The 24,024-nt window shown below is 35.3% G+C and overlaps 1 protein-coding gene and 1 long non-coding RNA gene across 8 annotated transcripts in view; one reads left to right on the top strand and one right to left on the bottom strand.

The window, feature by feature from the left end:
- The window catches only part of foxp4 (forkhead box P4), a 471,422-nt gene that overhangs the window by 181,926 nt on the left and 265,472 nt on the right, over positions 1-24,024 (bottom strand). The gene's annotated exons all lie outside the window — the stretch shown is intronic.
- Positions 260-18,075, top strand: LOC141376599 (uncharacterized). The gene is made up of 4 exons (XR_015502617.1): positions 260-375; positions 522-727; positions 11,335-11,477; positions 16,515-18,075. It is a non-coding gene; the product is annotated as an uncharacterized LOC141376599 (long non-coding RNA).

Genomic DNA, 24,024 nt, shown 5'->3' with positions numbered 1-24,024 from the left:
CTAATGAACTTTCCCATTTTGAAGACTCAAAAAGAGTTTATTAAAGCTGCCCTTCCGTTCACACAGGCTCGGTAAGCCATTTTGATTAGTATTGTTGTGACATGCCATCATATGACCACAAGGAGGGTGAATTCTCACTCGGCTAAAGATCTGAATGTTTGTTACCTCATCAGTCCCAAAGCTGACATCAAAGCTGCGGATCAAGTCCTGAAGTATCACGGCTGAATGCTGTTACACTCCCTGAGAACCACCCATGCATACACACACACACACACACACACACACACACACACACACACACACACACACACACACACACACACACACACACATACGTACAATGGATTTAGTTTGTATTCCCATCATTTCTAAAACGTAAACAGTATGAAATTGTGTACAATGGAGTCTGTTTCCTCTCTTCACCACAGCAGGAACACCAGCAGAGCCTGGGGACGAGGAAAACAACACATTTATTTACTGTATGTTGTTTGTTTACTTGTTCATCTGTTTGTTATTTTCAGACTCCGCTGCTCACTCCTGCCAGGCGATGGGCTATTCGGTGATATCTGTTTACTTGCTTATTTGTTTGTGCTGGCATAATGTCCTCAGGGAGAGTAAACAAGACCAACCACGCAGAAAAACAAAACTTTATGAGGGCTCAAACAAGGACAGCGCGAGTGAACAAGAGCCATGCAGCCCTTCAGACAGATTACAGTCAAAGACAAAGGTGAGTATCTTAGTCACTGTAATCTAATAACAGTCTCTTTTATGAATGGAAAAAATAAAAACTCCTCAGCACTTTCATCCAGCACTTTCGATTAACATTTAAGAGCAGGCTTTGTGGTTAATCAGGGGTAATAATTATCAAAGTCGACAGGTAATTAAATTAAACATAATTGGCTACACGAATTGGCTGTTCTACAACATTTTTTCCCCACATAATTAAAGAGAAATATGTCAGTATTCAGAAAGAGAATGACTTGAAAACAAAATTAAAAGTGTTTAGTCGAACTAAAGAAGTTGATCATGCTTACAAGGAGCGTTTAAAATATAGTTAGTGTGGTATTGTACTTTGTGTTATCTAATTAGTCTGTAAACCGTCCACTTTAATAGTCAAGTTAAATGTTTAATTTGTTTAATGTTTAATTTACATTTGCAGTGTAATGCTGATTACCATGGTTAATTGTGGCTTATTTCTTTGAATAGATAAATAATCTAATAAATAAATAAATGAACAAATAAATGAACAAATAAATCATTAAATAATTGAATAAATTAAAAAATAAATAAATGAACAAATAAATAAATTTGCTAATAATTAAATCAATAAATAAATGAACAAATAAGTAAAAAAGTAAAACAATAAACAAATAAACAAATGGACAAAATAATAAATAAATAAATAAATAAATAAATAAATAAATAAGCAGAAAAAAGCAAGGTGGCATCATGGAACTTACTATAAATGTGAAAAGGACACTTTTTAAAGGGGAATTGTGCTTTGAAATCAGTTGCATACATTTATTTGGTTAAATATGTGTATTATTTAAACCATTTGTTCACATTATTTTTATGGTCTTTTAACTGGCCTTCTGATTTTTACAGTTTTTCTGTAATTGCAGCACATTTTTCTTTAAAAGTTCCCTCACAAACGTCTTTTGTAGCAACCCAGAATTAGCATTTTTAAATTAATTTTGTAGCATCAACATGACTAATTGTGTTTAAAGACCCCAAGAAATCAAAACTAACAATATGATTTTGTTAGCTTACATTGCTGGTTTTGTGGTGAACAATTCATCATGTGCATAAATTGTTTGCCCTTCTAATCTTTAATTGAAAACTGAAAATGCACTTCCTGTTTTTTGTTTTTCAGATAAATTGTCAGATTACATATATTTTAGCAAAGGTGCATGGTAAACATATTTAATCACGCTGCTCCAATTGTCAGTTTTGACAACAAACAGAAAATGTCAGGTGTAAGAGTCTGTTAGGTTGTAATAACTCTGCCCAAACACTTTCCCCGATCTTTCTCAATGTGTAAGTTTAATGTCGAATAATTCCCATTCATATTAATCCACAGAAACTACTACTGTATTACACATGCTATGCCTAATTATTGCAACTTTGAAAACAAACATTACAAATCTGCGCACATATTGCTTTGTATAGGAACACCGTTCTTCACAAATTGTTTACATACACTGTAAAAAATGCTGGTTTCTGTTAAGACAACATGAAGAAATTAAAACCCAAAAGAATTGTGCTGTTTCAGCTTATATTAAACAAGTACAAACAGCAAACATAATTTTTGGAGTACAGAGAAAATAACAGTATTATTTTAATGACAACTTTGTACTTTAAGACACTTTGTTTTTTTCCAGAAGATTGCTATTTGGTGACCAAAACACACATTGATGTGTAAATGATTGAACAAAGTGCATAAAAGGTTAACATTTTTAGTTAAAACTGCATCATGTTTAGTTAAAATGCATTGTGTAAACACCCCTTAGTAGCAGCAAAATATAAAGTAACTTGTAAAATGTGTCAATGGGTTAAACTGCTTTTCAGCAGGCATTGTAAACACACACACACACACACACACACACACACACACACACACACACACACACACACACACACACACACACAGAAAGAGTGGCCACCTCCGTTACAAATGACACAGGCCATTGCCTAAGGATGTAGAGCAGATTGTTGTATGTGTGTGTGTGTGTGTGTGTGTGTGTGTGTGTGTGTGTGTGTGTGTGTGTGTGTGTGTGTGTGTGTGTGTGTGTGTGTGTGTATGTGTGTGTGTGTGTGTGTGTGTGTGTGCAGCCTTTATGTGCAACTACATTTGTGTGGTATTAAGCTTAAAACTGCTTTAACTGCCATGTGGGAGTAATGTAGTAAAAAAATGAACACTGTAAAATAAAAAATGATTACTGTTTACAAACATAGCCCAAGGTCTTTAAAAGCAAAAAACAAAATAGAACTACCCTTGAGATTTCGAGAGTAAAAAAAAAAGGTACTTAGGCAGTGTACCTCAAAATAAGATACTATGATGACAGCTGCAAGCCACTGTTTATGCCACAAGACAGTGGCAGTGTATGCGATACAAATTACACCGTTTGATTGGTGAGGAAGATCATAGACACACCAGCATGTTTTCATTAAATCGTCATAAACGTGTTTACAGGCCCAGCTGGCTTCAGTTAGAGGGTGTTAAATAACGCAGAGCGGTATTGTTTACTCCTCCGCAGCTCTGTTCTGTCTCTCTTCCTTCTCCCAGGTCTTTCCCCTCACTCTCGTCTTTTTGTCAACACTGTATCCATCCTCACATAAACCACATGGCCGAGCTGTCTTCGGGGAGCGGTAACCGATCCTAACGGCCCGTGTCATGCGAGGAACTTCATCTTGAATAAAGCTGTCAGAAAAAAAACAGATCAGTCGAGGCCGGGATGAGGCCGCTGTTTAACGAGCTGTTTTAAGGTACCGTGTTTTTCAGACAGTGGAAAAAAAGAGGGTTCAAATCTTGCCTGGGGCCACTTAGGAGGAGCTGACCGACTCGGCCCAGCTCATTGCAGCTGTAGCCCAGCCACAGAGGCTCTGCGAGCAGGCTGAAGTGTCACCTGGCTCCCTTGAGGATAAAGAGGGGGCGATGGGAGGGATTGTGGGAGGTTTGCAAAGTTTTCATTCATTCAGAGGTGGAGCCAGCGGCGGTGCATGTGAGGAGAGCTGCCGAACGTACAAAAGGAGGCAGCAAAAGGTCTCTTGTTGAGGCGCTGTGTCTGTACACACACACAAACACACAAACCTAGCTCTCTTCCTCGGGTGCGATCTTGTATCAAAGCAAACAAATGACACGCTGTCTCCCTCATCTTTTTTTTTGATCCGGCATTCACTAAAATGACACTCCATATCTCAAGCGAGTGACATTATCAATCTGCAGTGTGCCCAAATCTTCCGGCCAAACTTGCTGTTCCCAGAGGAAATCCAAGGCATTGTCCTTTGTTTGCTGAGAGATCCCACAGGAATCAGACCTGACTTTTTCATGGCATGAGGAGAGCTGTCACGCAGACAGCCAGGCATGCAGGATGCTTGGGTTAGGATAGGCTCTGTCAGGCCGATCCGCCGATTCGCGCCTTTTTCAGGGGCTGTTAGACAGCATGGGCCGTGGCATTTCCACTTTCAATGCTGGATTTGGCTTCAATATATAATACATCAGAGTTCTGTCTTCCTACGTCGGTGTGAAAGAGACATCTGGATCTGATATGAGGGACCACAAGGGGAGCATTTATTGTTGGCTTTTACCTGTAGATAGTGTTGACATATTCTTTATTTGATCTTTTTTTTTCCACAGAAGGGAAGAAAAGAATCTGGTACTTTCCACATCTTTCACTGCATTCATTGACAATTCAAAGAAGGATTTTAATAATTCAAAATAATAAGAACAGCTACAACAGCAACATAATAATAATAATATTATTATTATTATTAGTATTATTATTATTATTATTATTATTACTATTATTATTATTATTATTATTATTATTATTATTATTATTATTATTATTACTATTTATTATGTTGTTGTTGTTTTTCTTATTAATATTGGATCATTAAACATTTTCGAAGAATTGTCAATGCCGTGGATGCAATGAAAAATGTGTAGTAGTAGTAGTGGTAATAGAATAGGCCAAATTTAATAATACAAAAATTGTAATTAATCAATCAATCAATCAATCAATCAATCAGTCATTCAGTCCTGATTGCAATTATCATGCATAAGCAAAATATTTATAAAATACAATTCTATGATAAAACACGTATTTTAACTAATAATCCAAAATTACAAAGAAGCATAGTTTACCTAATCAAAAATTACAATCAAGCAATTAATAAGTTACTACACAATATTTTTTTAAACAAAACTTTTTAAACTCCATTCAGTCAAATCTAATATTCTAAAACAAACACACAAATAAATAAATAAATAAATAAATAAACAAACAAACAAACAAACAAACAAACAAACAAACAAACAAACAAACAAACAAACAAACCTGATTACTTCTATGACAAATTGGATTACAACATTATAATTAGATGAATGAAAGAAGGAATGAATAAATCAAGCAAGCAAGCAATTAATAAGTTGCCTCACAAACATTAGAACTATAATAATTATTTACAATAATTATTTGTAAAACAAAACTTTTTAAACTCCATTCAGTCAAATATAATCATTTAAATTTATTAACAAACACATAAACAAACATGATTACTTCTATGCTAAATTGGATTACAAAATTATAATCAAATGAATTAATGAATGAATTAATTAATTAATCAATAAATCACAATTGTTGTTGCATTAAATAAGAAATCCAATTAAAATGCAAGAAAGAATTCCTAATTAAATTACAAACAAAAAGTAACTATACAAAAACATGTATAAAATAAGCAATAAATATAAAAATACGCTAAATATACTATTAACATGACTTTCATTTGTTGTTGTATTTGCTTTAATGTGGTATTATATGATTGTATACTAAATCTTTTACCTTTTAAATTATTATATTTTGTAGAAAACTTGATTAAAAACTACTTTGTATCCTAATGCCAATTTAATCACTCTCTAAAGAAAGAAAAGAAAAACTTGATTTTTAAAAGTGTAAGTGGTCATCGGTCAGATTTCTGCGATTCGAGAGCGAATTCCTGTTTAAATTTTAATCAAAAGTAAATTATTTCTTCTTTTTCCCCATCCCTTTCTCTCTTCATCTGTCTTTTTTCTCTATCACTTCCTTCAGTAGAGAAATTCATGACCTCCGCTATTCCGCTTGTCCTTGAGACCCATAATGAATATTCAGCAGATTAGAAGACAGACATGAAAGTTAACATTAGCCATATATTTAAAAATCCCATATTCAGATAATCCGCATATTTGTCAAAATCAAACACAAGCGAAATATAAGGACAAATTACATAATGAGAGGATGGGGATACGTCTTGCGGACAGGGAATTAGATAAAGACACATTTGGCTGAGTATGAAGGAAGCAAATGCCCTTGAAGACGGTTATTGAAATCCTGCCGAATGGACAGAGTTTTCCATGAACCCTGATAGTATCTGATTGTCGAAGCCCTACGCACGAAGACATTTCAACTTTATTTGGTCTACAGCAAGTGAAAAAGTAACTTCATTTGAGCGCCAGGTCTTTCAAACACACATTCAAATGTCTGAATGAAAGCAAACTTCATTTATTACTGAGTATGTGTGTGAGATGTGAGTTTGTCTGGCTTTTCACTTAACGCCCATGCCAGTACTAACAACCCCAACCCCCCAAATCTGAAATACGGAAATGTGCATTATGTTCTCCCCACCACCACTTTCATTTCTTCCTGTGTCTCTGTATCTCTCTCCCTCTTTTTCTCATTTACAACGAGTCATTACCGTGAGCGCTGGGATGAAAGCTTAGGATCTGGCCGACCTGCTCCCTCTGACTGACGCATATTCATTTAAAAATGAGCCACTTATTACCCGTCCAAACTTTTTACAGCCCCACAGTGCACAGTAGAAGACAGCTTTATTCCCACTGAGCCCGAGTGTGGGCCAGAAAGCCTCGCAGCCTTTGATGGTTATATATGTGCGCAGGCCGTTGCCTTGGCAGTCGCTCTCAGAAAGCACGCCATGATTTGTAATGTTACCTTTACAGCTTTAAACTCCATCAAACAACCTCGAGACCTTTTTATTGGGCTAATGTAGGGTTCTGACAAATCATTAACAAATAAATGAATAAATACGTGGACACACGTGTAGCTTTTTAGAGTTAGTTTAGAAGTTGTTATTCAAGATATATTATTATTTCAAGGCTTAACGTTAAAATAAAAAGTGATAGTTAACATTCAAGAAAATGTAAAAAAAAAAAAAAAGTTAAATTTAACAAATGAGAATAAAAAAATGCATATGTACACTGTAAAACCTTAAGTTAAGGTAACAAACCATTTGAGGAAACCGATTGCCACAAATCATTTGAGTTCAAAAACAAATCTATATGAGAACTGTGAACTTACTCCATTTAAGTTGAAGTAATGAGGTATTTAATTAACCCATTACCTTCAACACTGAATTCAAAACTTTTCAAATGAGTAGAATTAACTTTGGCATGATGACAGTAAATAATACTTTACTAGATATTTTAAAGACACTTCTGTACAGCTTAAAGTGACATTTAAAGGCTTAACTAGGTTAATTAGGCTAACTAGGCAGGTTAGGGTAATTAAGCAAGTTATTGTATAAAGATGGTATGTTCTGTAGACTACCGAAAAAAGGGGCTAATAATTTTGTCCTTAAAATGTTTTTTTTTTTTTTATTTAAAACTGATTTTATTCTAGCTGAAATAAATCAAATAAAACTTTCTTCAGAAGAAAAAATATTATCAGACATACTGTGAAAATTTTCTATGTCTGTTAAACATAATTTGGGAAATATTTAAAAAATGAAAAAATTCAAAGGGGGCTAATTATTCTGACTTCAACGGTGTATACCAAAACAGTAATGCAAATTTTTATTCAGAAAGCATGCATTAAAATGATCTCAGGAGTCTCTTTTTTATTTTAAGTTAAAATAGGATCCAAATACCAGTGATTTTGAGGCCCATCGCAATTTGAAATAGGAGTTTTCCCCGCCCACCAAATTGATTGACAGGTGCATGTCTCCATAATAACATGTTTACACATGTCCATAGATTAGTTGTAAGAACGAGAGTAAAATCACTATGTAATTCTTAACCGCTGTAATTACCGTGATCATTTGTGTGAGACTCATCATTTCAGAAAGGCTTGAAAAAACCCCTCCACAAATACATCAAAAAAACTTACTTGGTTTTTTGACAAATTTTTGACTAGCTATATTTATGCAATATTTAAAAGATAATATTTTGTGAATATAATAAACAGGTGCAAACAATTCTAATCACATTAACCAGATAAATATTTAGCCCACTCACCTCTACCTTATGAAAGTTTTCTAGTATCCCTCCTCCACCTCAAATCTCTTATATCTGTTGTACCTTAATCTTTTTTATACCATATATAATAGACCCTTTTTACATTTCTGCGTTTCTCAGTAGTGGAAGTTGTCTTAGTTGGATAAACCTGGAGCACAGTAAAAGGGAGAGTACAAGAAATCATTTTTTTTACAATTTTATTTGCTGAAATAATAAAAGAATAATGGCACAATGGTGTTATCAAGACTTTCAGAAAAAGGTGGAAAGTAGTAAGAGACTGATGACGGCAGCGGAGAGGAGAGAATAAAATCTAATTTACTGTCCTGCCCCATAGCCGCTGCATTACAAACACCTTGCATAACTGGTAATTCTTTTTTTTTTTTTTTTGTAATTTGACGTGCAACTGATTTAATACACACATAAATATAAATGTTCATACATAAAAAAAATCTAAATATTAAAAACTTATGATGACGCGTCATAACAGGCTTGTGAAAAGGGTCCATATATGAACTGAACTGTGTTGACAATGCATTTGTTTTCCACTAAAATTAGTCATTGGTACAGTGATGTTGCATTGTTTTTGCTGTCAAACAGCATGTGTATATGTATTTCCTGCAAATAAATAGCTAATTGTGGCGTATTACAAATTATTTGCATCTTGTGTGTTATCGATGACGTCACCAGCGACTAGTCCACGTTGACTCTACTTTAATAACATAAAAGTAGACTAAAAAATCTAAACTCATTCAAGCCCTACTATTTATAAGGGAGGGGGTGGAGGGTTCTATGGGATCGGGTCTTTCTTGAGCTAAGAGCCCTCCTATATTACAACACAACAAAATATGGTCTCTATTTGTCTGTTGAGATGGACTTGTGAGGTAATAATGCACAATTTTACTGTATTTGCTGTATTTTGGTCAATATAACCTTAGCATAAGCCACTTATTAAAACATGGAAATGTAGCTACTGTATATTTTCAAAAGTGTCAAAACAAATGCATTATAATTAAAATCTTTGGATGAATTTCACTTATATTTAGATTTTTTTTTTCTCAAAAGTAATTTGAATCATTCAGTATTCTTCCATTTGTATATACAATCACTTTTGTAAAGTGGGTATTTAAAGTGCATACTGATGACATCATTATAAAAGTTGATATAACAATGACTATATTTAATATTTATTTGTCTTCAGCTAATATCACTTGAACGTTAACTTAATATTACATTTATTTGCAATGTTTTATCCTGCCTAAAAATCTGAAAAAAGTACGCATCTAGTGCTTCTTCACTGAACCACTACCATAAGCTTGTGCACTTTTCCATTCTCTCTCTCTCACATCGACACACACAGAGACACACATAATTCCACTCTAAAATCTAAGTCCACTTTGGAGTCTCCTCTAGAGGCTGGATCTGAAGGAGCTCACGATAGAGCCTGAAATGAGGCCAGTCCTCTGGGTGCGTATAGTGTATGCACACGTGTATCTTTTGTGCATGTAAAAAATATAAGGCCCTGTGATTGGCTTGAGCGGTCTGCCAGATTGATTGGTAGATTGATGTAAAGCCCGTCGAGGTGCTGTACATCTGAGCTGACTAATGTGGGCCAATCAGGCTGATGTAAACCAATTTGATTTGATTGAAAAGCCGATTGATTGAAGCGAGGACATGTAAGCCATCAGCCGACGACCAGCAGGGGAAAAAAAACGAATGTGAACGAGAGGGATTTGATTGATTAGCTGATAGATTGATTAAGTGAGGTAGATGCTCGGTTAGAAGAGCTATCGCCGGCCCCTTTATATGTGTTTAACCCCACACCTACACCAACCTTCAGTCTGTAAGCCGCTCAGCAGGGTCCATTACATCAAGGTGTGAATAATTCATGCCCTGGATGCTGAAGCATGGTGGGTAAACACATGTACACATGTTTAATCTACAGGAGGCGAGGTGAGGTTAGTCAGACACCTTCAGGGCTGCGCATAGAAAACTGTAAAAAATTGATTCAACTGATTCAACAGATTGACTTTCTGTTAGGAATTAAAACACACTAAATCAAATAGTTAAGTGGTCCAGTAAACTGACTGGGGTGTCACTAGCCAATATGGAGGCTAAAGCTGACGAGAATTACAAATTAAATTTTAAGTGACACTGCTCATCCCCTACAGGCAGAGTTTAAGCTCCTTCCTTCTGGTCACAGATTTTTAGTATCAAGCTGTTGAAGTAAATGATACAAAAATAGTTTCATACAAGCAACAATTAGATATTTTAATAAGGCATAGACTAAAGCAGAGGTATTTCTGTGTCTTGTATATTTTAGGGCGCACTTACACTATGTTATTCAAACCGTGCCCAGGCCTGCTTTCTGGAACGTTTGAGAAGTGTGAGTGCTCTGAATCTAAAGAAAAAGTTCTAAGAATAGCCCAGAACTAGACTAGTCATCAAATAGACAGATTAAACAGACTTATATGTGTAGTCATTCATTTGACAACTAGTCTAGTTTTGGCCTATTCTCTAGATTTTTACTGACAGCCCAAATTTTAACTTGTTTTAGCCAAGATGACTATGTTTAGATGTCTATTTGACATCTTTTAAAACCAAAAAAAAAAAGCTTGCTGGGCAGTCACTATTAATCCTTAAGTACTAGTATCATTACTTTAATAAGTGGTAATCAACCTTACTTTTTTGGATTACATTAGCCCAATCTACCATTTGGTAACTTAATTTAACGAAAAAACAAGTTGCAAACAGTCTTTTAGGGGGGAAAATGTGACTTATCTAAATCTTTTTTTACAGAAAAATGTCATATGGACCACTTTTACAGTAAATAGAAGCTCCAGTCACTGTTACTATCATCAAAATCAAGCAACACCAACAGAATTCACCTTTTCTGCAGGCTGTTTGTGTGTTTCTAACAGCAGAGACTAATTAAAACAGACTTGAACATGAATTTTCAAATTTTGGTTGATCTCTCCCTTTAAAACCTCACACATTGGCACACACACACATACGCACTTTAAACAATACCAAACACCAGTGCAAGAGAAAATCATAGGCATGGGAATTTTCAGCCACACATGCACATAAAAACAGAAAATAAAGCGTATTACGTGTTATTATTTTACAGTGTGCAGAGATTCAGATGCACTGGCGTCTTGAGGCCTGGATCTGTAGCATATGTGTTTTGTATGTGAACGCTGGCCACTTCTTAACTTGTGTTTGTGTTCGGTTGCCGGGTGCCCGACTGAAGAGAGGGGGCCTCGGCAACCGTCCGCCTACGCCTCATCATGGACGCTTCTGTTTTTTCTTCTTCCCTTCTCTTGCAGAGGATTGCGTGCATTACCGGCAAACACAGAGAAAGAGAGAAGCACATGAAATGGCAATTAAACCACGGTGACCCTCATCGCCTCCGCAGGTCACTCGCTGTCACAGTGTCGGCTGAAAATAAGAGAGGAGACGCAAACAAGCGGTGCGTATGATCCGATGTGTTTCTCCAACAGCTATAAAACCTGGAAATCTTGCAAAGCGGAGAGCGCCAATGGCATCTTATTTGTGTGTGTACCAACAACAGAGTGTATCCAGGGAAGCGTGGGGCATGTTGGGACGCAAAGGGTTTGTAACAACATCTCAGACTCGTCCTTAAATACTGCAACAAGCACTTAGTTTGACAAGCTGTTGACAGAAATGACACGACTTGAGCTTAACGCAGTGACAGCCTAAACTGAGGTGTGTTCATTCCCTTAGAGCCAGAAGACACTTAAGGCAGGAGGGGAAAAAAAAAAACATTGCGCTATGAGATGATGCTATTTGTGCACAATAAATGTTTATCGGGATTTATTGTGCTGCTATGACATCCTGGCTGAAAGCTTTCGGTAACTAAACGAGGGAGAATTAACCGTTGCATTTAGGAGCTTTAAATAGCACTATGGAGGGAGGGATGGCATGGGCAAGGACTTGCACTATGACTGCACGTCTCGTTTAAAGTGCACGTTAAAAAAGCTGCATTGATACTGTATAAGAAGACCTTCAAAACTCTGCACTAATGCCAAAGAATAAGGGATTAATGAATGATCCATGACCTCATTGGCCTCGAGAGAGTTTTTCAAAGTGACTAAATGCTCTGGAGCACAATGACAGGAACCGGCGCAGTGGATGCTTCTGCCATTTATTAAATTATTCCCTCCAATCTGTTTGATGATTTTCATAATTCACACTCAACTGAAATATTAAGGCCTTGAAAAGCCCTTCACTCTGCTTTAAAATGCAAGGAAAGAAATGTCTAAAAAAGACAGAGAATTGGAAACGCTCAGGTCAAACCCTCAAAAGAATTGGATTTTTGACTTTTTTTTGAATAATCTTTTTTTTTCTTTCCGCACCAATGTGTTAATTTTGTACAATGGTGAACTAAATTTAATACATGGGGTCGGGATGAGAGTGCTCAGATAAATAAGATTGAAATTGAAGATTTTAATACATTTGCCTTAAAGTGTACTTGTTTAAAATTACTAAAAACTAAGAAGAGGAAAGCAAAGCTTCATTTTTTATTCAAACGCACAAGTTAAAAGAGAAATGAACATACATTTTAAGGTCATTAAATTGGCTGAGTTTAAATATTTAAAGATATATATATATATATCCACATGTATGGAGATATAAGGTTTTGTATTCAAAAGCATATAATACAGTAAAACAATGTAAAGAGGCAAAATAAGAGTAAAAAAGATGGCAGATTCAGTCAAATATTTTTTAAAGAAACATTATATATATATATATATATATATATATATATATATATATATATATATATATATATATATATATATATATATATACACACACTACATGACAAAGTCTTGCTGCCTGTCCAAGTTTTAGGAACAACAAATAATCAGTTGAATTCTAGTTGATCATTTGGTATCAGAAGTGGCTGAAAGGCAAAGGCCTCTAGATTACGCTTATTTTACCAAAACAAAATATGATCATGCCTTGATGTTTTATTATTTACTAATAATTTTGCTTAGACAAAAGTCTTGTCACTTAACAGATATAAAAGTACAGTATAGAATATAAAGTCATGGTGCAGTGGGAAAATAATTAATAGTGTGTATGACTCCCATGAGCCTGACAATCAAGATTCTTTCGATTAATCTTTAATGCCTCCTGCTTCATCTTACCCAGACATCAATATTGTTCATGTGTGGTGACTGGGCTGGCCAATCCTGGAGCACCTTGATCTGCTTTGCTTTCAGGAACTTTGATGTGGAGGCTGAGGTATGAGAAGAAGTGTTATCCTGCTAAAAAATTTGCCCTTTCCTGTGGCTTCTAATGTAATGAGGAGCACAAGTTTCCTGATACCTCAGCCTGTTAATGTTGTCATCCTCTCAGCAAATCTCTTGCGCACCCCCATACTGAATGTAAACCCAAACCATGATTTTTCCTTAACCAAACTTGACTGATTTCTGCAAAAATCTTGGGTCCATGCGGGTTCCAATAGGTCTTCTGCAGTATTTGTGATAACTGGGATGCAATTCAAAAGATGATTAATCGGAAAAATCTACCTCTTTACACTTTTCCAAATGATCAAATAGAAGTCAAATTATTATTTGTTGCTCTTAAAACTGGGATTGATGACAAGACTTTTGTCAGGTAGTTTATAATTCTAAAATAAAATAAGTTAATTCAGCTGAGTTTATATCTATTTTTTATGGAAATGAGAAGTTTCTTTCAGCAATGTATGCTGTAATATTAAAAAGTATATTAAATTTATAGGTAAAATAAACCTTATACAACTAGAATGAAAATGACAACAAATTTAGCCAAATGTTTTTTTTTAAAGTGTGCTTATTCAAAATACTAAAGAACTTAAAAAACAGCAATGCTTTATTCTTACAATAATAATAATAAAAAAATTAAATAAAAAACACAATGTCATTAAATAAGCTGAATTTAAATATACAATTACACTTCCAGGTGTACCAAAAGGTTACATTTTCAGAAAATGATTGTATACAAATATTTAAAAAATTATATGCAGTACAATGTCTGAGTCTTTGGATATACAAACAACTCGTATTGCAACTGTAGTTGGCTACATTCTATTAAATTTACTCTAAAATATTAATTTATTCATTTTCCTTCGGCTTAGTCCCATTATTTATAAGGGGTTGCCACAACGGAATGAACCACCTACTTATTCAGCATATGTTTTACACAGTGGATGCCCTACTGCAACCCAGTACTGGGAAAAATCCATACACACTCATTCACATACATACACTACGGCTAATTCAGTTCAACCGAATGCCAACTCCACACAGAATGCCAATTGACCCAGCCAGGACTGGAACCAGTGATCTTTTTGCTGTGAGGTGACAGTGCTAACCACTGAGCCACTGTGTCACCTCACTCTAAAATATACTTATTTAAATTCACTTAGAACCAGTGTGAAGAAAGCAATGCGTAATTAAATAAAATAAAAAAACATACAAGCAAACTTAAGGTAATGAGCTTATGTAATATTTTGTGGTAATATAATATAAAAAATATTTAATATTATATCATATATTATGTTTCAGAAAATCTACAGAAATGCAAGTTATCATTTTCAGTTTAAATAAAAAAGGACAAATAAAATGCAATGTCACACCACCACATGACAGCCCTGGTTAACAGCGCGCTAGAAGGAGCCAGGTGTCTTGGGGCAGCGTGCCAATCCAGATCCCCGTTCTGCCAACTTCTTGTTGACAACGTTAATGCCGATCATTTAAATGTGACATGTCCTCAACAAGAGCAAATTGAATTTGTGGCGCGCTCAAACAAACGTGCCTTCAGGGGTTGTGAGTCTGCTATTGTGCCTTCCCTCAAGGCAAAAGGGAAAATGAAGCTCCATGACCTCTCGCTTTCTCTGTCTTTCCCTCGCTTTCCCCTGAGGAATAGCAGCATGGATCATCCCCACAGTTTCTATTTAGCAATCGCTCTGTCTTCCTCCATTGTCTCTGCATTTCCCTCTTTAACAGGGGCTCGGAAAAAAAAATTTCCCCCTCGCGGCTCTGTAAAACATAATCCCCCAAGGCCTCTTTCAGTACAGAAACAAGTCCAGCTGACCCGCGGACAAATAAACAAACAGAATGGGCCGAGCACATATTCATAAAAGGACTCTGGGATCAGACAGCCAGTATATTTGGCAGGGGAATATTATTATAACCCTGTAAATCAAAATAAACTAGAGCGTTTCACCCAAGCATGCTTAGCTCCAAATAAGGGTCAGATTTGAACTAATATTACTCATGTAAAAGTCCATAGGGGCGTATAGAGAACTTAATTATGTGCTGAGAAAACTGTCATGAAGCTTGAGTGATGTCTGGGATTTTTATAATAAAGAAATAAGATATTACATTTGTAATATGCATTACAATGATTTGTGCTTACAACACATTCAGATGGGACATTGCAGGAAAAGTGTTAAATGAAATTATTATGTTGAAATGTTACGATTTATATTTTTAAATGTGTTTTATTATAGCGATGGCGAAGATTATTCGTTTTAAGCCGGCAGTACTTCAATCTTCAGTGTTTTTTATTTTATCAGCCTTGAAAACAGTTGTCTGGAATCAGGATTTTTTTTTTTTTGAAGAATAATACATTCAAAAGGGGTGGCAAGGAGGCTCAGTGGTTAGCAATGTGTGCTCGAGTTACTGCCACAGTCCAAAGACATGTCCTATAGGTGAATTGGATAAACTAAATTGGCCTTTCCCAGTACTGGGTTGTGGTTGGAAGGGCATCTGCTGCATAAAACATATGCTGGATTAGTTGGAGGTTCCTTCTGCTGTGGCAACCCCTGATAAATACAACCCAGGCTCATTTTGATTACGTACCCCATATACATTTCTGGAGAGAGCAAAATACATCCCAGGAGCTATGTTTTTTGCAGTTTTTGATCTCATGAATCCACCAGAGACAACTGTGTGTACTTTTTCAGATTTCAAATTTCTCCTGTGAGTGCTATTCGCACCTGCCGTTCTCACGTTAATCCCCCAGAGGCCGCTGTCGACTGACTGACTTACTGACTGACCAACCAACCGATAACCCTACCCTCCACCTTCCCTAAACCCAACCAATAGTGTTTTGAAAAGCACAGATGGACCCGCGATCTCCAGAAATATATATAGGGCTACATTTTCAGAATGAGCCTATGTTGGATAAATAAGGGATAAAGCCGAAAGAAATGAATGAATGAATGAATAAGTTTATAATATCAGTATTTATGTTATTGTTATCCAACAACCATAAAAAACAATTAAGTGAAAATGTATGTCAGTATATGGTATGAAATATGATATCATTTATTTGATTTGTTTGATACATTTTCTGTTTAAAGATTTATGTGTGATTTTTTAAAGTTAATTTTAGAACAAAGTAATTAGTAAGAAAAATACTATTGTAACAATGTAAGTAGTAATAACTTATTTTTTGAAGTAACTTACCCAACACTGGTTGTCATTTACAGCAGTGGTCCTCAAACACCGGATCAATTGGTACCGTGCTGCACAAGAAATCATAAATTATTTCAGTATATTTATTATCTGAGTCTGAACGATCTTTTATTTTGAAAAATCTTTTATTTTAAATGACCGTATTCTTTTGGTTACAACCCGGTCACTTGAGCGCCCAAATTTAACCCCCAAGCAGCAAAATGAGTAAGAAACAGATGTCTTTGGAACGTTTCTTTGTGAAGGGGAAAAGGCCAAGTGAGGGACCCACAAACTGCCAAGGAATGGATCCACAACACATTTGTCAACAAATCAGGTGAATCCAGCATGTCTATGCAAGAAGATCAACTGATGGACTCTTTTCTAGAGTTCACACAAGATCGTTGTTTCCAATGGAGGTGCACAGCATGGCGTGTTCGTGCCTTCCAGATGCACGCAGTTGAATGAATCCCTCAAGCACACCGCGAGTCATGTGACAAGAATTGACTGATCAGCTTCAGCTTGTATGGAATATGCATATTTCGGTATGACTAATTATCTCCGCAGAACACCCAAACACTGCAGTGCTTCATAATTTCTTCCGTAAATAAAAGTTGTATCAGAGTGACAGCAATGTTTTGCTGTCGCCTAGCAACCCACAACCTACGAAACACCGCCCCAACCTCAACACCCCCCTCCCCCCATAAAATAACAAAAAAGGTGGCATATTTTCTGAGCCACTAAAATACCAGTGATTTTACTTCTGGAGTCGGAAGTTTTGTCACCCTGTAATTTCACATTCAGTAGGGCCAAGGTCAAATGTTAACCAGTCCTTGAGGTAAAAGTGACAACAAAACCTCCTAAGATGTCTAAAATGTGAATGCAAAAATGTCCCTGCAGTTAATTCCTCTTAAAACTGCCAATTTAGTTAAAGATAGATGTGAAAAGGTGTGAGAATTGCTGTAACACCTCAAGTGATGTATTGTTTGCACACAATACTGCAAGACACTAATGTTCTCAAAACATTACCTCACATCAGCTCTACTTATAAATTCAGAATCAGGAACTATGGAAAACATACAAAAACACTGCCTATTTACAAGCATTTGGTTAAGGCCAATGTCTGGTTTTGAAGTGAGGGGATTTAGTCCTTCCTCAGAATGGTTAAAAGGTCTGTGAGAGCCTAATCAGGCCCTCATGCAGTGCCATTGTGGCCGGTTAGGGCCTAGCTTCCTCTTCAGAGGGGCGAAAGGTGCCTCCTCTATTGATGTAGGGCACTCAAACAAAGAGGGCATGTCAGAAGAATGCAGAATATTCAAAAGCAGAATGGTAGATCTCCACTGGTATCAGCCATTCAATACAACAGAGAAGGAAGAAGCCACAAGGAAGCCACTCAAGACAAATCTAAAAAGGAAGGCTATTGTCAATTAAAGCTAAAGTATACTATGGTTTTTACTGTTGATCTTTTAAAATGGACTGTTATTAATAGAACTCTTGACTAATGCACAAAAGAAAGATTCATCCTTGTTCAGTGCTTGAGCTATTTTTCCCATATGTTATAAGTAATACAATGTCTTAATAAACATTTAGTAAACAAAACAGCGTTACAATTCCTTTAATCCACTCACATACATTCATTAACATGAGCGCCTACTGTTTTTAACAAAGGCTATTGGTTATGCAAAATTAGACCCTTTTGTTCATTTTCACACTTATGATATTTACAGGGCCATATTATTGGCAAATAAAGGACAATTTTCATTCAGTTCTTGCAAAACACCAAATAAACACCACATTAACAACAACAACAATAAATATAACAGTGTTAATTATTTGTATTTGAATACATTTGTATCAGCTATCTGAACAATTTTCTGGGACAGTCAGTTTGTTTAGAAGCTCACTTTATACGGTGTTATACTTGCCATGTAGTCCAGTTAGTCCAGTAAAGAACGGTTCCACAAAAGAGTAAAAAGCAATGCAAATTAAGGTAAAACTAAGTGGTGATAGTGCATGTTGCCCTTACATTTGCTTTTGAAAGCACTATTGTTTTGGTTTAGGTCAGATGTTCACTAGGTGATCTGTACGACAAGCTCTGCCTTCTCATGGATCTGTACATGAAGGAAACGTATCTGAAATGTGCAACAAAACCTACTTAAAGTAACTTATTTCAGATGCACAAAAATGTGCACAGCGCCCTCTAAATCTATCTACTGAAACGTGCATCAAAACATGGATGTGCTAAAGAAGAATGCTGTTACTGAAATTCCCAAACCCAACACACACACACACACACACACACACACACACACACACACACACACACACACACACACACACAAACACACACACACACACACACACACACACACACACACACACACACACACACACACACACACACACACACACTATATATATATATATATATATATATATATATATATAAATAAATATATATATATATATATATATATATATATATATATATATAAATATATATATATATATATATATATATATATATATATATATATATATATATATATATATATATATATATGTGTGTGTGTGTGTGTGTGTGTGTGTGTGTGTGTGTGTGTGTGTGTGTGTGTGTGTTTGTGTTATATATATATATATATATATATATATATATATATATATATATATATATATATATATATATATATATATATATAATATATTTAAGAAAAACATAGATGTCACCTGGCGGTTCATTCCGCTGTGGCAACCCCAGATTAATAAAGGGACTAAGCCGACAAGAAAATGAATGAAAATGAATGAATGACAGATGTCACCACATACGCACTAGAAACATTCATCTGTGTCCAGTGCTATGTCCCCAAAATGTTTTGCTGTCTTTAAAAGATTGTTCTTTCTCTTGTTCATTATTTTTTCCCTGCTGGCATCTCGCAGACACACTAGTAAGTGCAAAACCAACTTAAAGCATAGGTGGGAGTTAAAAAAAAATCAGCCCCCAAGTCTTAGAAGAAAAAAATGTCAAAATTGATCAAGACACAATTTTGCCTTTATGGTGAAACGTAATTTTTGTGTGTACACTGCATCGGTTTCCATATGTAGACTCCCACTATTCACACACACACACAAGTATTTGTTCAAATAGAGCTATTTAATTGACTGTTGTGCTTGTCGACATGTTGACACAAAGTTCACTTAAATTCCATTTAAAAAAGACTATATGTAAAATTTTGATACAATTTTTTTGTAACATCAGTAGCAAATAAGTGAACTGCAGAAAGAAAATTATTTCTATTGCTTGTCTTTATATATAACAGTATATTGTTTATACTGCAGTACATTTATTGTGTATTGCCATACACCCAAAGCTCTTCACAACTGTGTAAGGGGGTCTCCCATCACCACCACCAGTGTGCAGCTCTATCTGGGTGATGCGGCGCCAGTGCTTCATCACCACACACCAACTGCAGGACGATGAAAGACAGTGATATAGCCAATTCAGCGGATGGGGATGATTGAGACACCAAGTTGGGGATAAGAGCCAATAAAAGGAATATGGTCAGATTACATCCCTACTCTTTATGAGAGCTGTCATGGGATTTTTAATGACCACAGAGAGTCAGGACCAAAATTTTCTGTCTCATCCAAAAAATTATGCTCACTGACAGTATGGTGTCCCCATCACTATATTGGGGCATTAGGATTTACACTCCCATCTAGGTTCTAAACCGGCTCAGCCCTGCTTAGCTTCAGTGAGCAACCAGTATTGGGCTGCAAGGTGATATGGCTGTGTTAAAAAGATGTCAGAAACCCATTTGCAGTAATATATTCTTAATAAACATGCAGATTCCATCCACACAAGCAAATGGAACATTTAGATGAATATTTATATATGTGTTGTACGTTTTTCTCTCTCATTTATTAAAAAATACAGAAATTACATCAGTAGGAATGGCATGATATGAATATGTTTGCACAAGTTCTAATAAGTTATTAAAATGACATTGATATGATTCCATATTTGGAAATACAGACCATGGCTGAGTTCGAAACTGCATACTTCCATACTTTATAGTACGCTAAAAACTGGATGCGAGCCGAATACTTTGTCCGAATTCATAGAATTCGAAAATCAGTATGCGAGAAGTACCTGAATGACCTAATACTTCCGGCGAGATTCTGAAGTAAGAATCTCATGCATGCTGCGCAATCCCATGATGCCCGCGAGAGAATTCATGAATGGGAGTGATGCGACACAACTGACGTGGGTAGGTCACATGAGCATGACAAAATGGCGGAATTAGAGCGTCCAAATTCCATTCATACTGCTCACATTCATACTGTATAAACATACTTTTCTAACAGCTGAGTAGTAAGTTTGAATTCAAATGTGGTTTCAGACGCAGCAAATATCTAACATTATGTTGTCCTTTAACCACTAAAAAGCATCTGTTAATTATAAGTTTCTATATTTTGTGATTCATAGTTTAAGAGATGTCTGCTCTGTCAACTTTTGAAGTTAAGAATTCAACTCTGCAGTTTAACAATGTGACTTCTTGACATTTAAATAGTTTAAAATAACATAATGTACAAGAAATAAATGATGAATAACAGGAAAAGCACTGGCAGTTTATTACAGTGTTTGTACTGTAATTTACAACACCACTCCAGACAATACATCACCTCAAACTATTAAAAACCTCAATAAAAGTGCAATTCAAAAACATCAACAAACACATAAGCATAACATTTTTACAACAAGGTCTAAATGTTGCAAGCACATTGAAAAAGTAACATATTTTATTAAAAACCAAATGGATGAATATGAAGAAATTTGGAAGCCGTTTAATTACTACATTAACAACAATAATATTGGTCATTTATTACAAGAAGTGTAACTAAGTATATTGTTTTTATTTATTTATTTATTTATTTGTGTGTGTTTCATTTTGTTTTGTTGGATAACGTAACTTTTATGTGTAAAGTACAGTAATGTATACTTGGTTTTTGGGTACCTAACGATACTTGTTTTGCATTTAAATTGTCTCTTGTAAGAGAATTCTGTGTATTTGTATAGGGGAGAAGAGAGTGATGTTCTTTTGTTGGGGTGGGAAATAATTGCGACGAAATGGAATAGTGTTTTTCTGTTACCTGCTTTGTATAATCAAAAACAATAAACACATTGTTAAAAAATAAATGAATAAATAAAAAAAATAAAAAATAAAAGTTGCAAGCAAACATGGCATATTAAAACTCTTTCCAAACCGCCAAACCTACATTATAAAATCCAGAAGACGCACGCCTCGCCGTCCCAAACTACCTTTTGTTGCTCTGTACACCAATGCCCTCAGAAGTCAAAGTCGATTTCTTTCTCCTGCCAGACAGATACAATCTTGACTAGCCTATTCAAAGGCCACAGGCTGCTTCTCGAAGGCTGGCCTATTATGACGCTATAATATAACCTCTGGCAACATCATCACTGTAGTATCACAAAGGTAATGGGCAGAATTGAATGAAGAGATGGGCCTTTATGCTTTCTCACTCAAACATAATTCTCTTCTCTTTGCCATTTTGACACCATCATTCTTTTTTTATCCTCCTCCCTTTCTTTCTCACTCAAACTCCACACATGCGGCACGTTTATTTCTTTAACTGCTAGAATGTACAATATTCAACCTCTATTTATTTTTTTAGATATACACTTTTTTTTGTCATGCTTCTTGTCTTTTTATTATTTTTATTTTTCGTTTTTCAAACTTCCAAGGTCAGACAGGACAATGAATGCCACTGGTGTCTGCTTGAATTACGAACGCCACTGGCGGCCATTGCCTTGGTTTCCAAGCAACACACTAACCATTAATTTTCAATTAAAGCAGACAAAGAGCTGACAGCACGGGCTCTATGGAAGATGTCAAGAATCTGTATTAATATACGACAAGTGAGCATAATTGTGTGTCCATTTTTTTCTTCCAAAAAAAAAAAAACCTCATCTATGCTATCATTGAAATGTGAATGCTGTTGATAATTTGAGGGGTGCGCTTTGTGTTCCCCCCGCCTCATCTTTCCCTCACCGGAGATGCATATCATGTGTATTTCTAAAATAACATTTGCCTATTCCATCACTTTTTTCCCTCTCTTCTTCATTTCTTGAAGGTGGCAATTATTTCTATTGTTTTGCCGTAATGTCTCGACACACTGAGATCTATATTAGTTTGGTTTTGAAAGGTGGACAGGTGGGTTGATGCAGATCTGACCAGCCCGCAGGTAGTGATTTTCTGTCTATCTCGCAAAGCTTCTCACACTTGTGATATGACAGCCACGTCAGGTAAATATTCAGCTAATCATTACTACATGAAGAGAGCAGGCGCTGGCGAGGAATGAGGAGGAATCTTTCAAAACATGTCTTTCTCATATACATTTCTATAGATTGTTCTGTTCAACTACTTTAAATAAAGATGCTTTAAGAGACACACACACAAGCAAGTTTGAGGTTCATGATGACTCTTATTCCATTTTTTTAATCATTAATATTGTGAAATATATTATTACTATTAGTACACACTACACAGTGTTTATTTATATATTTTTTATAAAATTTTATTTACTCCTGTAATGCAAAACTAGCATTTTAAGCATTTCAGCATTATGAGAAGACGTAAAAGTCATATAATTATTCAGAAATCATTCTTATTTGCATTTGCTAAAACAAATATATGTATTTTTTTATAAATTTTTTAGTATTTAAATATATATTTTAATATAAACATGACACATATTTATTGTATTTTTTTTTAATAGAATGTTTAAAATACAATTATTTGAATATAACTTGTGTATAACATTAGAAATGTATTTACACTCATTAAAATAAATTCAAAACATCATATTCATTTGCTGAACAATGTATAATTTTTGAACAGTGATCAAAATGTTGTTTTTAAAATGAACTTGTGGGGGAAATCGGAGGAAACCCACACAAACATGCGAAGAACATGCAAACTCCAAAGAAAAATGCCAACTAAAACAACCGAGGCTCGAACCAGTGACCTTCTTGCTGTGAGACGATCATGCTACCCACTCCACCACCATGTTGCCCTCTAAAATGAACAATGGAATTTTTATTTTAGCACTATATATATATAGGGATGTGCGGAGCAGCCGGTATTTGTATCTGTATTTATATTTGTTGAGGGGGGAAAAGTATTTGTATTTGTATTTGTATTCGAGTAAAATTCAAAATGGTGCAAAAATATATATTTTTTCTATTACACTTCTAATTTACGTTATAGTGAAAGTATTGTTTAATTATACCCATTATATAAATTATAGATATGCAATATTGGTTGTTGTTTTTGAACATGTGACAAGAAATTTCATTGAAAAGAAAATAACATAGAAGCCATTATCTCATCCATGGTTAAACCAACAACTAATAAAATACCATTGTGAATATTATGAACCCCACCACCACCATTCTTGTTGAAGGACACTGAATAGACAGAATAAAAACAAATAATACTTCAAAAAACTGTTCTTCTTCTGAAAGAA

This window comes from Danio rerio, chromosome 11, assembly GCF_052040795.2.
Source record: "Danio rerio strain M-AB ecotype USA chromosome 11, GRCz13ab, whole genome shotgun sequence".
Taxonomy (NCBI): domain Eukaryota; kingdom Metazoa; phylum Chordata; class Actinopteri; order Cypriniformes; family Danionidae; genus Danio; species Danio rerio.
The sequence above is the reverse complement of the archived record's forward strand: the minus strand, read 5'-3'. Positions and strand labels throughout refer to the sequence as shown.